The 18,546-nt window shown below is 48.8% G+C and overlaps 1 protein-coding gene across 1 annotated transcript in view; it reads right to left on the bottom strand.

Moving 5' to 3' along the window:
* PTPRF (protein tyrosine phosphatase receptor type F) overlaps nt 1-18,546 on the bottom strand; it is a 1,292,748-nt gene that overhangs the window by 587,628 nt on the left and 686,574 nt on the right. The window contains exon 5 of the mRNA XM_040360892.1: nt 512-630. The gene's annotated coding sequence lies outside the window, so the exon portion shown is untranslated. The remainder of the gene's footprint in view (nt 1-511; nt 631-18,546) is intronic.

Raw genomic sequence — 18,546 nt, 5'->3', positions numbered from 1 at the left:
GGGCCTCAATGGTCAGTCCGCCCCTGCCTCCCCACCACGTAGGGCCTTCAGATTTATTTTTCATTTATACATTATGAACAAAGTCACTAACCCATCTTTCCAGTTTCTCTTCAAAGTTTATTTTATTCTTTACTATGGGAAACCAGACGCCAAAACAACACCTAGCAGGTTGTAAAGTGTGAACATTTCCGCGCTGACACCATCCTCAGAGACAACGGACTGCCGGCTGCTTTTTCTGACACATTTAGGGGCCAAACAGGGTTAAATGAAGCACATAAGTCGAGCCGGTTTCCCCGCCTGGAAATGGTGCAACTCCTGCAGGGTTGAACTCTGGCTGACATTACAGCTTACACACCTCACATCAGCAGGGGTGCCTAGATTAGAAGACTATGACAGCGGCAGGGAATGTTTGCACCAAGTCAGCGGGAAGTGTTTGTACATCAGAGTGAGCATTAGCTTAGTTAATGGGGCTGCTGAATTCTGCTGCTAATTAATGAAAATAGTCACTAACCCTTTTCGCTGCCGGTACAGGATCGGAGCCGGCACAATCCCGGGAATACTGGGGTGGGTGCGGATAGGATTCTCCTAGGGAAGAGAAAACTTCCGGGATAACAGTGTCATGGGGTCCACCTGGATAAGAGGGGAGAAAAGAGGAATGTTCATAAATATAGGGAAAGACTGATTCCTCAAAGTGTCATAACATCCATCACATGCCAAGAGTAATATCATCACTTCATTCATCAAACAAGAAAAACGTTCAAATGTACATCATCTTAGGCAGTGGTTCTCAACCTGGGGGGTCGGGACCCCCTCGGGGGTCGAATGAAGATTTGCCAGGGGTCACCGAATCCTGGGCTGTTCCTGAAGCCTACACCGCTCTCCTAGCCTTTTTGCAGCCGCCCAGCAGGGCTGTCCCTGGAGCCCGCGGCCGCCCACTCAGCCTCTTCACAGCCACCCACTCAGTTCACGGCATAGCTGGGGGGCAGAGACTAGAGGTCAGCTGACTGGTAAATAATGAAGTGGGAGGGGCTAGAGGAGACCCTATCTCCTGATTTCGGCATAGGTGTCACTGCTACGAGACACCACAAAGTCGGAGACATAAATTACTTGTCTTGCCTTGGGTGCCGACAACCTATGCTATGAAATAATTTTACTGTTAGGGGTCCCCACAACTTGGGAAATTTGATCAAGGGGTCTCGGCACTAGAAGGTTGAGAACCACTGATCTAAGGCCAAAACGTTGTGGCCCTTACGCCCCCCCCCCCCCCCAGGGTCCTTTCACAAGTGTTCTGTCTGGTCTGTCCAGCAAAGGGATCCGGGAACAGACTCTCCGCTGAATCAGACGTTTCAAAATTTCCGACAACATTTGTGTGACCGTGTGTATGCAACACAAGTTTGAGCCAACATTCCGTCAGAACAAAATCCATGGTTTTCTTGTTGTAATTTCCGATTGTGTGTACCTGACATAAGTCTTCCAGGTCCAATGAATGTCATCCCCAGAGCTTTAGAAGAGTGTGTGAGTGTGTGAGTGCTTGGTACAAGTTGTGTTTATCGGGGTTTCTTTTAAATTAAAACACAACCTGTCCTCCGATCAAGAAATTAATGTGTGTGAAAACAAAGGATCAGCACCATGGACAGCTCTATATATATATATATATATATCTCCATTAGGGATGAGCCGAACACCCCCTCCGTTCGGTTCGCACCAGAACCTTCGAACGGACCGACCGTTCGCGCGAACGTTTAGAACCCCGTTGGCGTCTATGGGACTCGAACGTTCGAATTCAAAAGTGCTAATTTTAAAGCCTAATATGCAAGTTATTGTCGTAAAACGTCTTTGAGAACCCGGGTCTTGCCCCAGGGAACATGTATCAATGAAAAAAAAAAGTTTTAAAAACGGTCGTTTTTTCTGGAGCAGTTATTTTAATGATGCTTAAAGTGAAAAAAAAATTCCTTTAAATATCGTACCTGCTGGGTGTCTATAGTATGCCTGTGAAGTGGCACGTGTTTAGAACTGTCCCTGCACAAAATGAGATTACTATAAGAAAAAAGTCATTTAAAACTGCTTGCGGCTAGAGGCATCATTCAGATATCATTTGTTAGTGCCGGCGATTCTGTGCATCATAAGAACGTTCATAGCGGCGCTTCCACCGCTTGATCGTTCTTATAGGCGGCGGGAGGGGACATTCCCCCCCTCCCGCCGCCATCCGGTGCTTCTCCGGGCTCTCCCGTGCCATTGGGGGCCCGGAGAAAGAATCGTCCGGCGCAGGCAGGAAGCATAGAGATGACTGGTGACCAGATGGTCACCAGTCATCTCTATGACTGTCGGAGGCCCGGGCGCGATGTGATGATGTCACGCCCGGGTAACCGTAAGTAAACAAAGCCAAGATTACGGCTAGATCGGTGAATTTTTTTTCACCGATCTCATGCTTTGCAGCCTGGAGGACAGATGCAGGGTCTTATTGACCCTGCATTTCTCCATAAAGAGGACCTGTCACACACATTTCCTATTACAAGGGATGTTTACATTCCTTGTAATAGGAATAAAAGTGATAAAAAAGAAAAAAAAAATACAAAAAAAGTGTAAAAATAAAACAAATGAGTAAAAAAATAAAAATAATTCTTGCCTGTGTGTACGAGGCCTAAAGCTAAGAACATGAGGCCATGACCTCAAAGTAGCAGGAGGAAAATTTAAAACCAAACTTAAGCCCCGTACACACGGTCGGACTTTTGGCCAACCAACTTCAAAATCGGAAACTTTTCGTATTTGTCCGACCGTGTGTACGTTCCATCGGACCAACTTTTTTGGCTTCCATCGGACAAAAAGTTGGGTCTGTGAACGGACCAACTTTATGTTCAGAAAAGTCCGATGGTGCGTACGAACCTTTAGAAGTGATTTAGACTAGAATGGAAAGAAAGGAAAGGAACGAAGATCAAAAAGAAAAACCATTTAAATAATTACTTGGTGAATGTGCCATTGTGTCGTCATTGTATTTTTTGGGAGTAAATCTTGGCTATTAAAAAAAGAAAAAGTGAACAGCGACACAATGTATAAGTACGATGAAGGCGCTCAGTGAACCGGCGACCATTAAACTGTTTAGTCTGCTTTGCCTACAATAATATTTTCTTTATCTTTCAAAGAGAAAGTCTCGCTCTTTGAAAACGTCAGTCATCCAGGATAAACTTTCACTCATGCAGACAGGGTCTCTTTTCCCCTCCCCCTTCCATTATAGAGAAGGAATCCGCATTCTTCAGATGATGGCAGCAATGGAAGATTAATGCAAACAATGCTGAGATTTTATTTGGTCAGTGAAGTGAATTCTTGGAAGTGTTGGTGAAGCTGAGCTGTCTGGGCAGTAGAATGGAATGACACTTGAGAGTGAAGTATTGCTTCACCTGGAGACAATGGTCCGGCCCCGACAAGCCCCGGCACATTCCGCAAACCGAGAAGAACGCAGATGAGAGGGATAGTGGGTGAAACCAACCGTACCCTAAAGGAGAACCCCAGAAAGGACTTTCACTTTAGCTGCTCAAATGCATGTGCTGCTGAAAGCTTTTTAGTGAACTTTATACTTATTCTTCTAAATAAATCCATCCACACCCACTACGTAAAATGGCCCTGTATTCTATTTCTTTCTAGATCAATTCTGCCCTTGTTGTAATGTCCTCCCCGAGCTTCCAAACTTCTCTTTTCCCCCTTCACTTCTGTTTGTTTGGAACACGCAGTACATGTTAGTTACACTCATGTGAACTGTTCTATGTACACTACAAATCACATCGTTTAACCCTTTCATGCCTAAGCCTATTTATGACATTTAGGGCCAGATTCACAAAGAGATACGACGGTGTATCTACAGATACACCATCGTATCTCTGACTTACACTGGTCCTATCTATGCGCCTGATTCATAGAATCAGTTACGCATAGATATGGCTAAGATCCGACAGTGTTACAATGTGTTACACTGTCGGATCTTCTTTTCGATTTAAAAATGGCGCCGGGGGCGTTCCCGCTGATTTACCTTGAATGATATGTAAATTCACGAACGTACGCGGACCCGACGCAGTCTTCTTACGACGTTTCCGTAGCGGCTTTCCCGTCGTATACTTACCCCTGCTTTTATCAGGCGCAGCCAATGTTAAGTATAGCCGGCGTTCCCGCGTCGAATTTGAATTTTCAAACGTCGTTTGCGTAAGGCGATTCACAAACACGCGCGTCGCAAGTCACGCTCACGTCGAAACCACTGACGTCCTAGTGACGTCAGTGGGAGCAATGCACGCCGGGAAATTCCCCGGACGGCGCATGCGCATTTAAATCGGCGCGGGAACGTGCCTGATTTAAATAGTACACTCCCCCTAGCCGCGGAATTTGAATTCCGCCGGGGGATTTAGGATCCGCCGCCGCAAGTTTGGAGGTAAGTGGTTTGTGAATTAGCCACTTGCCTCTCAAACTTGCGGGAGCGGATCTTAATTCACGTAGATCGAGCGGATCTATAGATCCGCTGATCTACGTGAATCTGGCCCTATGAATCAGTCGCATAGATACGACCGGCCTAACTCTGAGATACGACGGTGTATCAGGAGTATCAGGACACCGTCGTATCTCTCTCTGAATCTGGCCGATAGGTTGGTCTTTTTTCAACCTCACCTACTATGTAACTGTGTAAAAAAACAGAATTGTCGAGATAGTAGTCTTTTTTTGTGCATGGGTCATGTTTGTAAATATTCTCTGTTATAATAACAGAGGAGAATCATCTTTTTCCATCACAAACTGACTAAGCGTATAAACACAACCTTTTTATTTCTTTATATTGTAGTATTGTATAACCTGCGCTGACTGAGGAGAGGCTTCTGAAAGCCGGCATTCCACTTTCCTATGTGTGAGATGCCACAGGCCGTCCTTCAACGTAGGCGTGACACCACTCAACTCTCCGGGGTGAAAAAGAAAGAAGTTCAAAAGGGCACAGCGCGGAACATTTTTTCACACAATCTAAAAATAAAAAAAATAAAAACCTTCAATTCAAACCGCAATCTGCAGTCAGCTATTATTAATCAAAGTCCTGTACAATCACTGAATTAAACTTGAACTGTTACTGGCAGCGGCTCGGCCTGAGAGCGACGCGGCCTTGCGGTACATAGCAGGTGATGTAAGGACAGCTCTTTGTTTTCGGTGACAACCAGGGAAGAAGACGTTCCATGTATAACAGCCCTGGACATCCAGTACGAGCGAAATCCGCAGCGCCAGAAGGTGAGAGATGTATTCTCCCTGGGCTGCTATTATAAAAAATAAAAAACAAATATATATATATATATACACACACAATACATATATACCGTATTTATCGGCGTATACCCCGCACTTTTTCCCCCCTTAAAATCAGGGGGAAATCGTGGGTGTGCAATATACGTCGATCCCCGCTGTCTCCGACATCTCCGACAGTGTCCGAGCCGAGTGTACTGCGCACTCGGCTAGGCTCGGCTCCCGCCTGCAGCCACGCGAGAGGAGCCGAGTGCGCAGGAAATCCGGCTCTGCACAGCGCGCCAAATTCAAACACACAACGGAACGCAACCCCGGGCAAGGTGCGGATAGACACCCCCCACAACACTCGACGGACCCCGCGCAACACTCGACGGACCCCGCGCAATGCCGCAGACGGACGCCAGACAAGGCCGCCGATGGATGCCGGGCAAGACAGCAGACGGACACTGACAAGGCTGGACGGACCCCGCGCAAGGCCGCAGATGGACGCCAGACAAGGCCACCGATGGACACCGGGCAAGACATTCAAAATGTAATTTTTTTTCCTAAACTTCCATTCTCAGCTTGGGGAGCGCGCTATACGCCGGCGCGCGGTATATGCCGATAAATATGGTATATTTTTTAGCTGGCGCTAAGACAGAGCCACAATAGATTGAGGTGCCTCTCAGGCTCCGTCAGTAAAGGGAATAATCTGGATGACGCAACCGCATCGGGAGCGTCGGCGAGGGGTGGAGCTTGTCCCAGCTCCTATATTTACTGGAGGTAAACGAGCAAAGACTCCCTAGTGCCGCACATCCATGTTGTCTGGTAGTAGTGATGAGGGTGACAACCTCAGCCTGGGCTCCCGCCAGGCCACGCCCCCCCCAACACGCTTCGCTTTGCCCCCCGGAGCTTAGTCGTGGGGAATTCCCATGACTAAGCTCTGAGGAGGGGGGAATTAAACGTGTTGCGGAGGCATGGCCTGTCAGTGGCGTCGTGACGTCACCCGCGGCTATCACTTTGCTCAATATACACGCTGTATACATCGGCACCGATCGTGGTGCCTTTATTGTGAGTGTTGTTTTATCTTTTATTACGATTAAATTGTTTATCCAAACGGAGAGCACTATGCTTTGGCATTTGTTTATTACATGACCTGGGATGACCTATCGGTTTCTCTGTGACGTCTCTACTACTGCTGGATTTGCTGATATTTAGACACAAAGCGCATTTGACCCTCCATAATCAAAGGGTCCAGGTGGTGAGGTGAGAGGCCATTTCATGTGGTGGTGGATGTGTGTCTAGCACGTGTGAAGTTATCTACACAGTCATCTGTCTGTCTACATTGGCACTCACTGGAGGTGTACTGCGATTTTATGGACATTCTATTTATCTTTTATTATTTTATTTGAGCGCTGCACAATCTGTATTTATGGCCTGTCAGGAGCCCAGGCTGAGGTTGTCACCCTCATCACTACTACCAGACAACATGGATGTGCGGCACTAGGGAGTCTTTCCTCTTTGATCTCTAAGACTGAGAACCAAGCGATCAAGCACCCCTGATCGCTCAGTTCTCACAGCTCCCTGAGCAGAGAGCTGGTGACTGTCAGTCACCGCTGTCTGCTCTGCCCCCCCCCCCACTCATTGGAGCATTGGAATGTGGAGGAGGCAGAAACGGCAGGCTCAGGCTCTCAGCGGCTTGCCGAGAGGCTGAGCCGGGTGTCGGTCCAGGCAAGTGGGCGGATCCCAGCTTCATTGTCGTGATCTTGCCCCAGCCAGGACCGGCTGGGTGACAATTCAGCCCGCTGTCTGCTGAAAATGGGTCACAGGAGTGCAGAAAAAACTGCACTCAGGAGGAGTTATATCTGCCTGAACCTCAGCTCTAAGTTACAGAGTAGGGAAGTTCAGGATTGTTGGCATGAGTCCATATCTTCCATTCCTGTGTATGATAACAGCCACTTCTGTTATCTGTAAAGCTCCCTCTCAGTCTGCTATCTACCCCCAGCCTGGAGTGATTGTCTCAGATGTCACACACCTCTTCCATCAATCGCTAATACTGGATGGAGTCCGGCCAAACCACCCTCATTAAACACATGGTGATAAAAGACCCGCTGGCCCTCTAAGGCAGTGATCACGCTGTCACATTTTGCTCCATTCCTCCACCCTGAGCTAATATTTTTAGATGATGGAGAACCAGCAGTTTTCATTTATCTCCGGAGATGGGATCCTTTGGCTCGTGTTCCCAGGTCAGCACACCTGCTGTGCCCATTACCAGGGCATCCCACTTTTCTTGCTGGGTTTTGTCTTTGTTTAGATCATAGGTGTCAAACACAAGGCCCGCGGGCCAAAACCAGCCCTCTAGACCATTTCATGTGGCTCTTGCACCTCTCCTGCAGCTGCGGGAGAGAGCTCCAGCCCTCCTCCAGACCCTTACTTGCTGTTTTCAAGTAATGCATCCAGCTTCTTCCCAGCAGCAGCATAAGGAAAGGGGGGCACACTGTGATGTAAGGGAGAGTAGGGGACTTAACTTCTGATGGTGGGGGGGCTCTTGACATCTAATGTAAGGGGAGGTAGGGTGACCACGTGTCCCCGGATTGCCCGGGACAGTCCCGCATTTTGCAGGTCTGTCCCGGGCACCTTCATTCCAGGACAATGCAGTGTCCCGGAATGAAACTGACACAGCCACCCCTCCGGGCCAATCTGATGCCCCCAAAAAAGGCTGCCACATCACCGCTTTACTCACTGACAGTACTTGTCCTGGCCGGGAATGCCTGGAGGAGCACAATCCCCGCCCCCTGCTTGTGATTGGAGAAATCATAAATCCCGCCTCTTGTGTCCAATCACTGTGCTGTGATTCGTTACATCACAAGCTGATTTTTGGGTGTCCCTGAATGGTAGTTTGGATATGTGGTCATCCTAAGGGGAGGGGATGCTCTGGACATCTAATCTTACAGATACAACCGGCCCTTTTGAGGGTAATCATAATGCTGATGCGGCCCACAATGAAATTGAGTTTGACACTCCTGGTTTAGATTATGAAGAATGCAGCAGAAGGAGTGAGAAGACCCCCAAGGACGGTGGTAATCTCTGATGCTCCAAGTCAGGCAAAGGCAGGGCAAGGAACTTTGGCAGACAGGGCTCACCCTGGAGGGTCCAAAAAGAGTGGGCTCACCTGTCTCCGAAAGGGGCAGTCCACCTATTAGTGATGCTCTGCAGCTCTAGTGGCAGGCCTACAACTAGAGCTGCAGAGCATCACTAATAGGTGGACTGCCCCTTTAAAAGCACCAGATGAAGAAAAAAAAAAGAGTGGGGAAGCAAAGTGAACATGAATGTCTTCTGTCAAATGGAAAAGGCATCAAACATTTTGTTCTTAAACATACTGTAATGTGTGATGTCTGTTTGTGTCAGGCTTTGTGTATAATACTGTTTATACTGTTTTGCTTGTACGTCTCTGTCCATGTTATAGATCAGGGGTGTCAAACTCAATTTCATTGTGGGCCGCATCAGCATTATGATTACCCTCAAAAGGGCCGGTTGTATCTGTAAGATTAGATGTCCAGCGCATCCCCTCCCCTTAGGATGACCACATATCCAAACTACCATACAGGGACACCCTCCCTTCCCAAAAATCAGCTTGTGATGTAACGAATCACGGCACAGTGATTGGACACAAGAGGCGGGATTTATGATTTATCCAATCACAAGCAAGGGGCGGGGATTGTGCGCCGCCAGGCATTCCCGGCCAGGACAAGTACTGTCAGTGATTAAAGCGGTGATGTGGCGACCTTTTTTGGGGGGGAATCGGATTGGCCCGGAGGGGTGGCTGTGTCAGTTTCATTCCGGGACACTGTATTGTCCTGGAATGAAGGTGCCCGGGACAGACCTGCAAAATGCGTGACTGTCCCCGGGCAATCCGGGACACGTGGTCACCCTACGCGCCCCTTACATTAGATGTCAAGAGCCCCCCCATCATCAGAAGTTAAGTCCCCTACTCTCCCATACATCACAGTGTACCCCCCTTTCCTTATGCTGCTGCTGGGAAGAAGCTGGATGCATTACTTGAAAACAGCAAGTAAGGCCGCGTACACACGGTCGGACAAATCCGATGAGAATGGACCGAAGTTCAGTTTCATCGGTCCAAACCGACCGTGTGTATAGCCCATCGGTCTGTTGTCCTTCGGTCGAAAATTTTAAAACATGCTTTAAAATCGACCCGATGGCCCGCTGCCCGATCGGTCCAAACCGATGGTTAGTACAGAAAGCATCGGTTCAAAACCCGCGCATGCTCAGAATCAAGTCGACGCATGCTTGGAAGCATTGAACTTCGTTTTATTCAGCACGTCGTGTGTTTGACGTCACCGCGTTCTGACCCGATCGGTTTTTGGAATGATGGTGTGTACGGACATCAGACCACTTCAGCGGTGAACCGATGGAAATGGCCAGTCGGACCATTCTCATCGGATTTGTCCGACCGTGTGCACGCGGCCTCAGGGTCTGGAGGAGGGCTGGAGCTCTCTCCCGCAGCTGCAGGAGAGGTGCAAGGGCCACATGAAATGGTCTGGAGGGCCGGTTTTGGCCCACGGGCCTTGTGTTTGACACCTATGGTGTAGATTCAGAGTTAAGACGGCGTATCTACTGATACGCCGTCTTAACTGTATCTGAATCTGGCTAATAGTGTTTATTTTTTAGCACTGCATTTTTTCCTTTTTATTTTTGTACACAATATTGTTCTTTTGTTGGTGCTGGCTGCTATTCTTATATATTTTATCACTAGTAGCGCAACTTTTCTCATTTACTTTTTCATTCCTTTGTAGACGTCTGACCTTTAGAGTGTGTTACATATATCAATTTTTATTTCTGTGTTTTTGGCTGGAGTTCCGCTTTAATCTTTCATCATAACTGAGGTCCTCCATGCCTCTGATTAGTTTAGTTTCCCTTCCCTGCACTCTCTCCAGTTACACATCAACCATCTCTGAAGAAATTCATTCCACATGAATGTAAAGTCTGAAATAATGCAAAAAAAAAATAATAATTAACATCTTAAGCGATGTATTTTTACTCCTTCCATGCGAGGAAAACACGTGTATAGAATCCGGCACAATACAACCCAAGAATCCATTTAGCAACATAAGTGAGTTTTCAGGTAACAACTGATTAATCGACAGCCTGGATGCTGAAAAGAACATTTAATGCAATTTCACCCGCTAATCTACAGCTATAGACAAAAGTAGAAAGTATCCACTTCGCTCAGCGGTGCTACATTGTTACCGCTTGTAATGGGCATATAAATATGTCTAATAACAATGAAGGTGAAACAAATTCGATTCAGAATGATGTGCTTCCATAAAACGCTGGAAGCTTTCAGCTCGGGAAATTGACTGAATCAGTGAAATTCACTCGTGGGCACGTTAGGCGTTTTAAGGGGCCGAGGTCCCGGACGGCGTGTCGTTTTCAGCGGCGTTACATGAATAATTATCACGCAATTTCACAACAAGCACAGGCATTTGGAAACACCAAGGTGTGCGAGTGTTGAAATTATATTTAGTGGCATGAGATAAAGAAAATAACGAAAGACAGAAACAGGGGTGAAAATATGAATTGTGGGGCACCAAGGATCGACTGGCCATTGGGAATACAGGGAGTTTCCCGGTGAGCCGATGGCTCAGTGGGCCGGCTTCAGTGACAGCGGGCCGCCGCCCCCCTCCGCTCCTCTGTCTCTCCCTTCCCGCAGCGCTCACCTCCTCTCCCCTCCCTGCAGAGCTCACCTGGGGGAAACAAAGATGCAGGGGGAGGACCAGAGGAGCAGGGGGGACGACAGAGGAGCATGGGGGAGGGGACAGACGGCTGACTCAACAGCTATGGCCTGGGAGTTTCTCACTTCTGCCTAAGGGGGGGGGGGGGGGGGCACCAAACTGATTCTTTGCCCCGGGTGAAATAATGTCTAGCTTCCCAACTGGTACTGCCTATAAGAGTACCAATACCAGCCGTTCTCCTCTAATAAAGTAGAACGGCTAGTGGCTAGTGAAGGGGAAGAGGGGGCTTGGGTGGCCGGGGGGGAAGGGGGGGGGTGCGGGAGTTGTCCGGTCGCCTTGGGAGAGACCTGTTAAAGTGGGCCAGTCTGGATGAAGTCCAGGGTCAAATTGTTGTCCCAGTCCAGCCCTGTGGGGCCCCATAGCAAAACTTTGAAGCCCCCCCCCAGGTAATGCTCTCTCTTTTATTGTCAACTGTGACAATTTGTATCATTGATCTTACACATAAGGAATGTCTAAATCAAGGACAGGCAGCAGGAGAGCGCTCAGCACAGTCAGTACAGTACTAGGGAGATAGATGTTATAGTGGTAATCAGTGGCGCCCTCATGGTTAGTCAATTCTCCAAAATCTTGCAAAAATTCTAACTAGAAGAGTGAATTCCATTATAGTTACAAAGAAGCAAGAGGAGGCAACTTCACATTAATTTCCATGGGCTGGATTCAAGTAGAATTGTGCATTTTTTACGGAGGCGCAGGGCAACGTTTTTGCCCTGCGCCCCTGCAAATTTACTGCGCTGCCCTTGATTCACGGAGCAGTAGCTCCGTAAATTGCGTGGGCGCGGCGGCAAAATGCCCGGTGTAAGCGCGCGCAATTTAAATGATCCCGTAGGGGGCGGAAATCATTTAAATTAGGCGCGTTCCCGCGCCGAGCGTAGAGCGCATGCTCCGTCGGGAAACTTTCATTGCATTGCGTCCAGTGCCATTCACGATTCACTTACGCAAACTACGTAAATTTCAAATTTCGCGACGCGGGAACGACGGGTATACGTAACATTGGCTGCCCCTGCTAATAGCAGGGGCAGCCTTACGCGAAAACCGCCGTACGGAAACGACGTAAATTGCGTACGCAGGGCTCGGGCAACGTTGTGAATCGGTGTTAGTATGCTATTTGCATACTATACGCTGAGCACAACGGGAACGCCACCTAGCGGCCATCGCAAGAATGCAGCCTAAGATATGCGGGCATAAGAGCCTTATGCCGCGCATTTCTTAGGCTGCAGTCGGCGTAACGAGGTTCCTGAATCAGGAGCATTCGTTACGCCGGGGGGCAAGTAAGCAATTGCGCTGTGTAACTTATGGTTACACAGGCGCAATTGCTTCTTGAATCCAGCCCCATGGCTTTAGAATGCAACACCCAACAAGCTTATATAGGTGTGATGGTCTAGTGATGGTCTTTGGATAATGTAGCATATGAACTGTAGCCAGCAGTGTTCTATATGTAGCTCCAGCACATAAGCCCTTTACAGCCGGGAAGCTCTTTTTCAAAGGCCACAAGAGCGCCACATACGATTTCCCTGCAAGCGGCAAAGATCCCAGAAATATAACAAAAGACGTCAGCAAAACGAAACCGTCTTCAGCTCCGATGAAAAATAATGAAAACTGCCTGCAAGCCTTGTCACCTTTTCTTGCAGATTTCCTCCTGGCTGTTATTAGGTCAGCAGCAATTCAAATTTGGGACTAAAGAGTAACAGCAACACCTGTAAATTGATTCCACGGAAAGGATTTAAATTACGAGTGGTTGCAATGATGAGATGATAATACTCCCGAGCTTTGGAAAGCAGAGAAATGCAAGGTGTCTCATCAACACCTGAGAAGCAACGTTTTAACCCCATCACTGTCACACAATTCCGCTAAAGTGGACAAGGAGTCAGAAAGTGAGAATTTGCTATTTAATAGGAAACATCTAGAATTGGATGAACCCTGAAAAAAACCTCCCTGATTTCTTGTATATCCCCTGAAGTATAGCACTGCACTTCCTGTGCCTATGCACTCCTGTTCTGTAGGCCCATAGCCAGGGCCGGTCCTACCATGGGACCCGATGGTACCATTGTACAAGGCGGCACTTTCAGGGGGGCGGCAAATTGCTGCCCGCCCGCCATCCCATTCCGCCAGCTCCGCTCTCCACTCCACTGTTGGGCTAATTGCCGCCCCACCGCTCCTCCCGTTCCGCTCTCCGCTCTACTGTGGGGCTAATTACATGAATAGAGCCATAACAGGTCCTTTTTATACTCCTATACATGTAAACAACCATAACAGGTCCTCTTTATACTCCTATATATATGTATAGAGCCATGATAGGTCCACTTTAGTTATCATGATATAAAATAATGGATATGGGGGCATTTTGGTTGGGGGAATTTTTTTGGGGGGGCAGCATTTCATTCTTGGTACCAAGCAGCACAATGTCTTGAGCCGGGCACTGCTCATAGCTCTATCACTGTAGTCTGGGATCCAACTGCTGCCTCCAATTTCTGGACTCACCAGATTTGAAGTGAGATTTGGTGATGTCACTACTGTGCTCCTCACGGTTCTCCTTCCTGGAGAAGAAGCTGTACCCGAGGGCCTGCAAAGCAAGGATCTCCCATTTTCTGCTTCATTCTGTGAACCTGCCCTTTCTATATCTGTGTTAGTAGCCCACCTGTCATTAGATTACCACCAGTCACCGGGGCGAAACTCTGACATTAGGAAGCAAAGCCCTGCTCCTCTACCAAGATGGCTGCCTGCACACAGAGACATAGTGCAGAACACTGAAAGTCAATAATGGGGAAAAGATCAGCTGCATGAAGACCACAGGCCATACTAGCGACGAGTCCTTTGCCGTTTGCTTTCCCTTTTTCGGGACAGCTGCCACAGTACAGATCTTCTTTAAAATGGTTGTAAACCCAATTTGACAACTTGCACCTACAGGTAAGCCTAGATCAGTGGACTACAAACTGCGGCCCGAGGGCTGGATGTGGCCCTTCGCTTGTCTTTATCCGATCCTTGGGGCACTATTCCTTCCACTGATACGAGACACTATTCTGCTAACTGACATCAACAATGGAGCACCAGTTCTACCATTGACACCAAAAATGGGGTACTATCTCTCCTAATGATGGGGCAATATTCCTCCACCATATACCCAATGTGGCAATGTTTACTCCCACTGATGCCCCCTGAAGTCTGAAGGGTTTAGAAAGTTTGGAGACCCCTGGCCAAGATTAAGGCTTACCTGTAGGTGCAAGAAATATCTCCTTTACCTACACGGTTAAGGAGATTTATGCAGAAAACCCTGCACCGATGTCTACGGCGCATGCGTGCGGTAGACAATGGCGCAGGCGCACTGAGCGTCCCAGCATTCGAAATGGGATCATGCTGGGATTATGCCGGTCCCGCGCGCATGCGCGTGAGTGACGTCATTGCCACTCCGGCCAATCACAGAGCCGGAGCGGCGATACCAGGAAGAAGCTCCGATGGGACATGGCGCTGGCGGAATTTTTTTAGTTTTTTTATCTTCATGTACTCTATGCAGTGATTCCTGTACCAACTCCACCTCCTGAAACTCCTCCTCTCAGCACTTCTGACGTTCAGAAGGCAGGCTCTGTAAAATGTGTGACACAGCAGTGCCTATTCTCAGGGCATAGTGACTACGCGTCACAGAATTCAAGGAAGTAATTGTGTTGGGATCTTCACAAAGTTAGTTTACAAACGTCAAGATTGTTCAGAATAACAGGAGTAGGCATGGGTATGTGCACAGTGTGTGCCGGGTGTGCCAGTACAAATTCCCCCTGTTGATTGGGCCCCTGTGCCCCCCCAGAGCGCTGACGGCTTCCCTCTTATTCTCTCTTGCTGGCTGCTGCGGGGGATGGAGGGCAGGGGAAAGGGTCATTAAATACTGTGGGGTTGATTAAAACCCCTTTCACATTGGAGCGGTTTGCAGGCACTATTGCGCTAAAAATAGTGCCTGCAAACCGACCCTATTTGTGGGGGAAAAGGACATCAATTTTGTTTGGGAGCCACGTCGCACGACCGCGCAATTGTCCGACGCAGTGATGAATTCGCAAATAAGCGGCCTGGACTTTGACCAGCGTAATGGTCCGGGGCTGAAGTGGTTAATATACAAGTGTTAATGCAACCAGCAGTGTGATTGGTCCCCCGATAAGAATTAAAAACCGAACAAAACAAACAAATAAATGGGCAATGACTAGAGTTAGATTTGGAAGCAGAACTGCGGATTATTTTCTATACTCGGTGATGTGGGGCGGAGAGAGAATCTAATTACCCCCCAAAATATTAGCAACCTTTTTAAAAACGGCGCTGTGAGAGCAATTGCGACTAAAAAAGATTTCTTCTTTCCGGAAGCCGTCATCCCTCTGATTAGAACAACAGTGGACACCAAAGTCAGCGCAGTCCAGTCCATGACACTCACAGGCGGCTCTATTATCGGCATGCAGCGAGAGCGCGGCACCCCGCGGCTGCAAAACTTCGCGGAAAAGCCGTCATTAAAATTTGATGGCTTAATGCGTTGGGTCAATATTGGATACACAAGCATGTGGATCTATTACTCAGAATCAGTGAGAGCTACAAGAGAATTCCATTAAAGCGTCTTCACTGAATAGCAGACAGGCTGCCTTCCCAAGTTATGTGTTATTGATTATTTGTAATACCAAATTCAAGGAACAATCCGGTTGCTGCGAGCAACGACACCTCCACCTTTCCAGTATCCTACAGGGAAGGGGACATCGATGTTTTTGTTGGTCTGGATTTAGTAGAATTTGACTATAATAACTGAATGTTTGATAGCCGTACAGCAGGGAGGTGCGACTTGTTGGAAGAAGCTTGTGGTTTTACAGCCAAGTGATGCCGCCCTAACCAAACACGTTGTGGGGGATGACCTGAAGAACAAGGTCACGTCTTTCTTTGCAGTGGCGGAGTTGTCGTGCCGGTTAGTGCCGGATCTCAGAAATAAACTGTTGTAAGAAACCGATTCGCTGGATTCACGTAGGGCGGCGTATGTTTCAGCCGGCGTAGCGTATCGTATTTACGCTACGCCGCCGTAAGTTAGAGAGGCAAGTGCTGTATTCACAAAGCACTTGCGTCCTAAGTTGCGGCGGCGTAGCGTAAATGGGCCGGCGTAAGCGCGCCTAATTCAAATGAGGAACGGGAGGGGGGGCGTGTTTTATGTTAATGAATCGTGACCCGACGTGATTGACGTTTTTAACGAACGGCGCATGCGCCGTCCGTGGACATATCCCAGTGTGCATTGCTCCAAAGTACGACGCAAGGACTTATTGGTTTCGACGTGAACGTAAATTACGTCCAGCCCCATTCACGGACGACTTAAGCAAACAACATAACATTTTCAAAATTCGACGCGGGAACGACGTCCATACTTAACATTGGCTAGGCCAGCTTTTTGTTGGACTAACTTTACGCCTGAAAACGCCTTACGTAAACGGCGTATCTTTACTGCGAGGGGCAAGCGTACGTTCGTGAATAGGCGTATCTCGCTGTATTACGCATTCTAGGCGTAAATCACCGTTCACGCCCCTAGCGGCTAACTAGACAGCTAAGATACGACGGCGCAGGCAGTCGTATCTTAGCTACATTTAAGTGTATCTCAATTTGAGAATACACTTAAATGTACGACGGCGCAGATTCAGAGTTACGACGGCGTATCTACTGAAACGCTGGCTTAACTCTTTCTGAATCTAGCTACTAATCTCCACTCTTCGGCTGCTTTCACACTGGGCTGGAGGTGCAGTGGCCAGGGCTGTCTTAATGAGAGGGCACACCTGGACACTGCCCAGGGGCCCGAGCTGCATGGGGGGCCCTGCACTTTCCCCATAGCAGCTGGTCCTTGAGCCCACGCTGCCCCGAAATTAGAGGGGTCATAGTTCTGGGGGGGATATCTGGGATGTAGAGGGGTCAGAGTGCTTGGGAGATATCAGGGGTGGAGTGGGGTTTGAGTGCTTGGGAGATATCTGGGGTGTAGAGGGGTCAGAGTGCTTGGGTGATATCAGGGGTGGAGTGGGGTTTGAGTGCTTGGGAGATATCTGGGGTGTAGAGGGGTCAGAGTGCTTGGGAGATATCAGGGGTGGAGTGGGGTTTGAGTGCTTGGGAGATATCTGGGGTGTAGAGGGGTCAGAGTGCTGGGGGGATATCTGGGGTGTAGAGGGGTCAGAGTACTTGGGGTATATCTGGGGTGTAGAGGGGTCAGAGTGCTGGGGGGGATATCTGGGGTGTAGAGGGGTCAGAGTGCTGGGGGGCATATCTGGGGTGTAGAGGGGTCAGAGTGCTGGGGGGATATCTGGGGTGTAGAGGGGTCAGAGTGCTTGGGAGATATCAGGGGTGGAGTGGGGTTTGAGTGCTTGGGAGATATCTGGGATGTAGAGGGGTCAGAGTGCTTGGGAGATATCTGGGATGTAGAGGGGTCAGAGTGCTGGGGGGATATCTGGGGCGTAGAGGGGCCATAGTACTGGGGAGGCATCAATCTAGCAGATATATTATATGCACAGCACAGCTTTGTTACTTTATGTAGTATTTCCCACTGTTTCTTTGCTGTACAGAATGATGTCGTTAATGCGGAGCTCTACCCAAAAGGGGAAGCTCTGCTTGTCTGCCTCCTACCTACTTGATGTCTGTTTACCTGCACTGTCTCCATTGTAGGGGCCCCAGATCATTACTTTGCCCAGGGGCCCATGATACTATTAAGACGGCCCTGGCGGTGGCGGTATAGCGCCGCTATACCGTCGGATTTGCAGCGGTATTCGGCCGATATCGGTGCGGTTTTAACCCCCGCTAGCGGACGAAAAAGGGTTAATACCGCCCGCAATGCGCCTGTGCAGAGGCGCATTGCCGGCGGTATAGCCGCGGTGTCCCATTTTCTTCAATGGGAAGTAGCGGTAAACACACCACTCCTCTCACCGCTCCAAAGATGCTGCTGGCAGGACTTGTGGAGCGGTCCCACCAGCGTATCGCCGCAGTGTGAAAACATTTGGGCATTCACACTGAGACTGCAGGGCAGGAGTTTTTCGGGCGGTATTTAGGCGCTAAACCGCCTGAAAAACTCCTCAGTGTGAAATGGGTCTTAACCTCTTGATGTCGTCTCCCGTCGGCCCTTTAAGGGCTTTAGAATGCCGGGGAGGCAGGGTGGGGCTTATGGCCATGTGACCATCGTGATTGGCTGCCTCGGTAGTCACATGATCAAAAAACTCCCTATTGAAAAGAAGCGATCAGGAGGTTTCTGTCAGCCACCGATCACTGCTGGGAGCCCGCATAGCGTGCACTCTTGACACAGCTTTATTGGCAGTATTGCATGCAAATATGGCTTCATTTTTATTTTTTGGGTACGCTTCCAGGTTCCACTACTTTCTGACATGTTTTAGCAACTTTTTTTGCAGTTTTCCTTTGCTTGTTAGTTATTTAACTGCTTGCCGACCAGCCGCCGCAGTTTCACGGACGGCAGGACGGCTCTGCTGGGCGAGAGCACGTAGCTATACGTCACCTCGCCCGCCAG

The sequence above is a fragment of the Rana temporaria genome, chromosome 7, assembly GCF_905171775.1.
Source record: "Rana temporaria chromosome 7, aRanTem1.1, whole genome shotgun sequence".
Lineage (NCBI taxonomy): Eukaryota > Metazoa > Chordata > Amphibia > Anura > Ranidae > Rana > Rana temporaria.
Note: the sequence above shows the minus strand (reverse complement) of the source record. Positions and strands in the feature narration are given on the sequence as shown.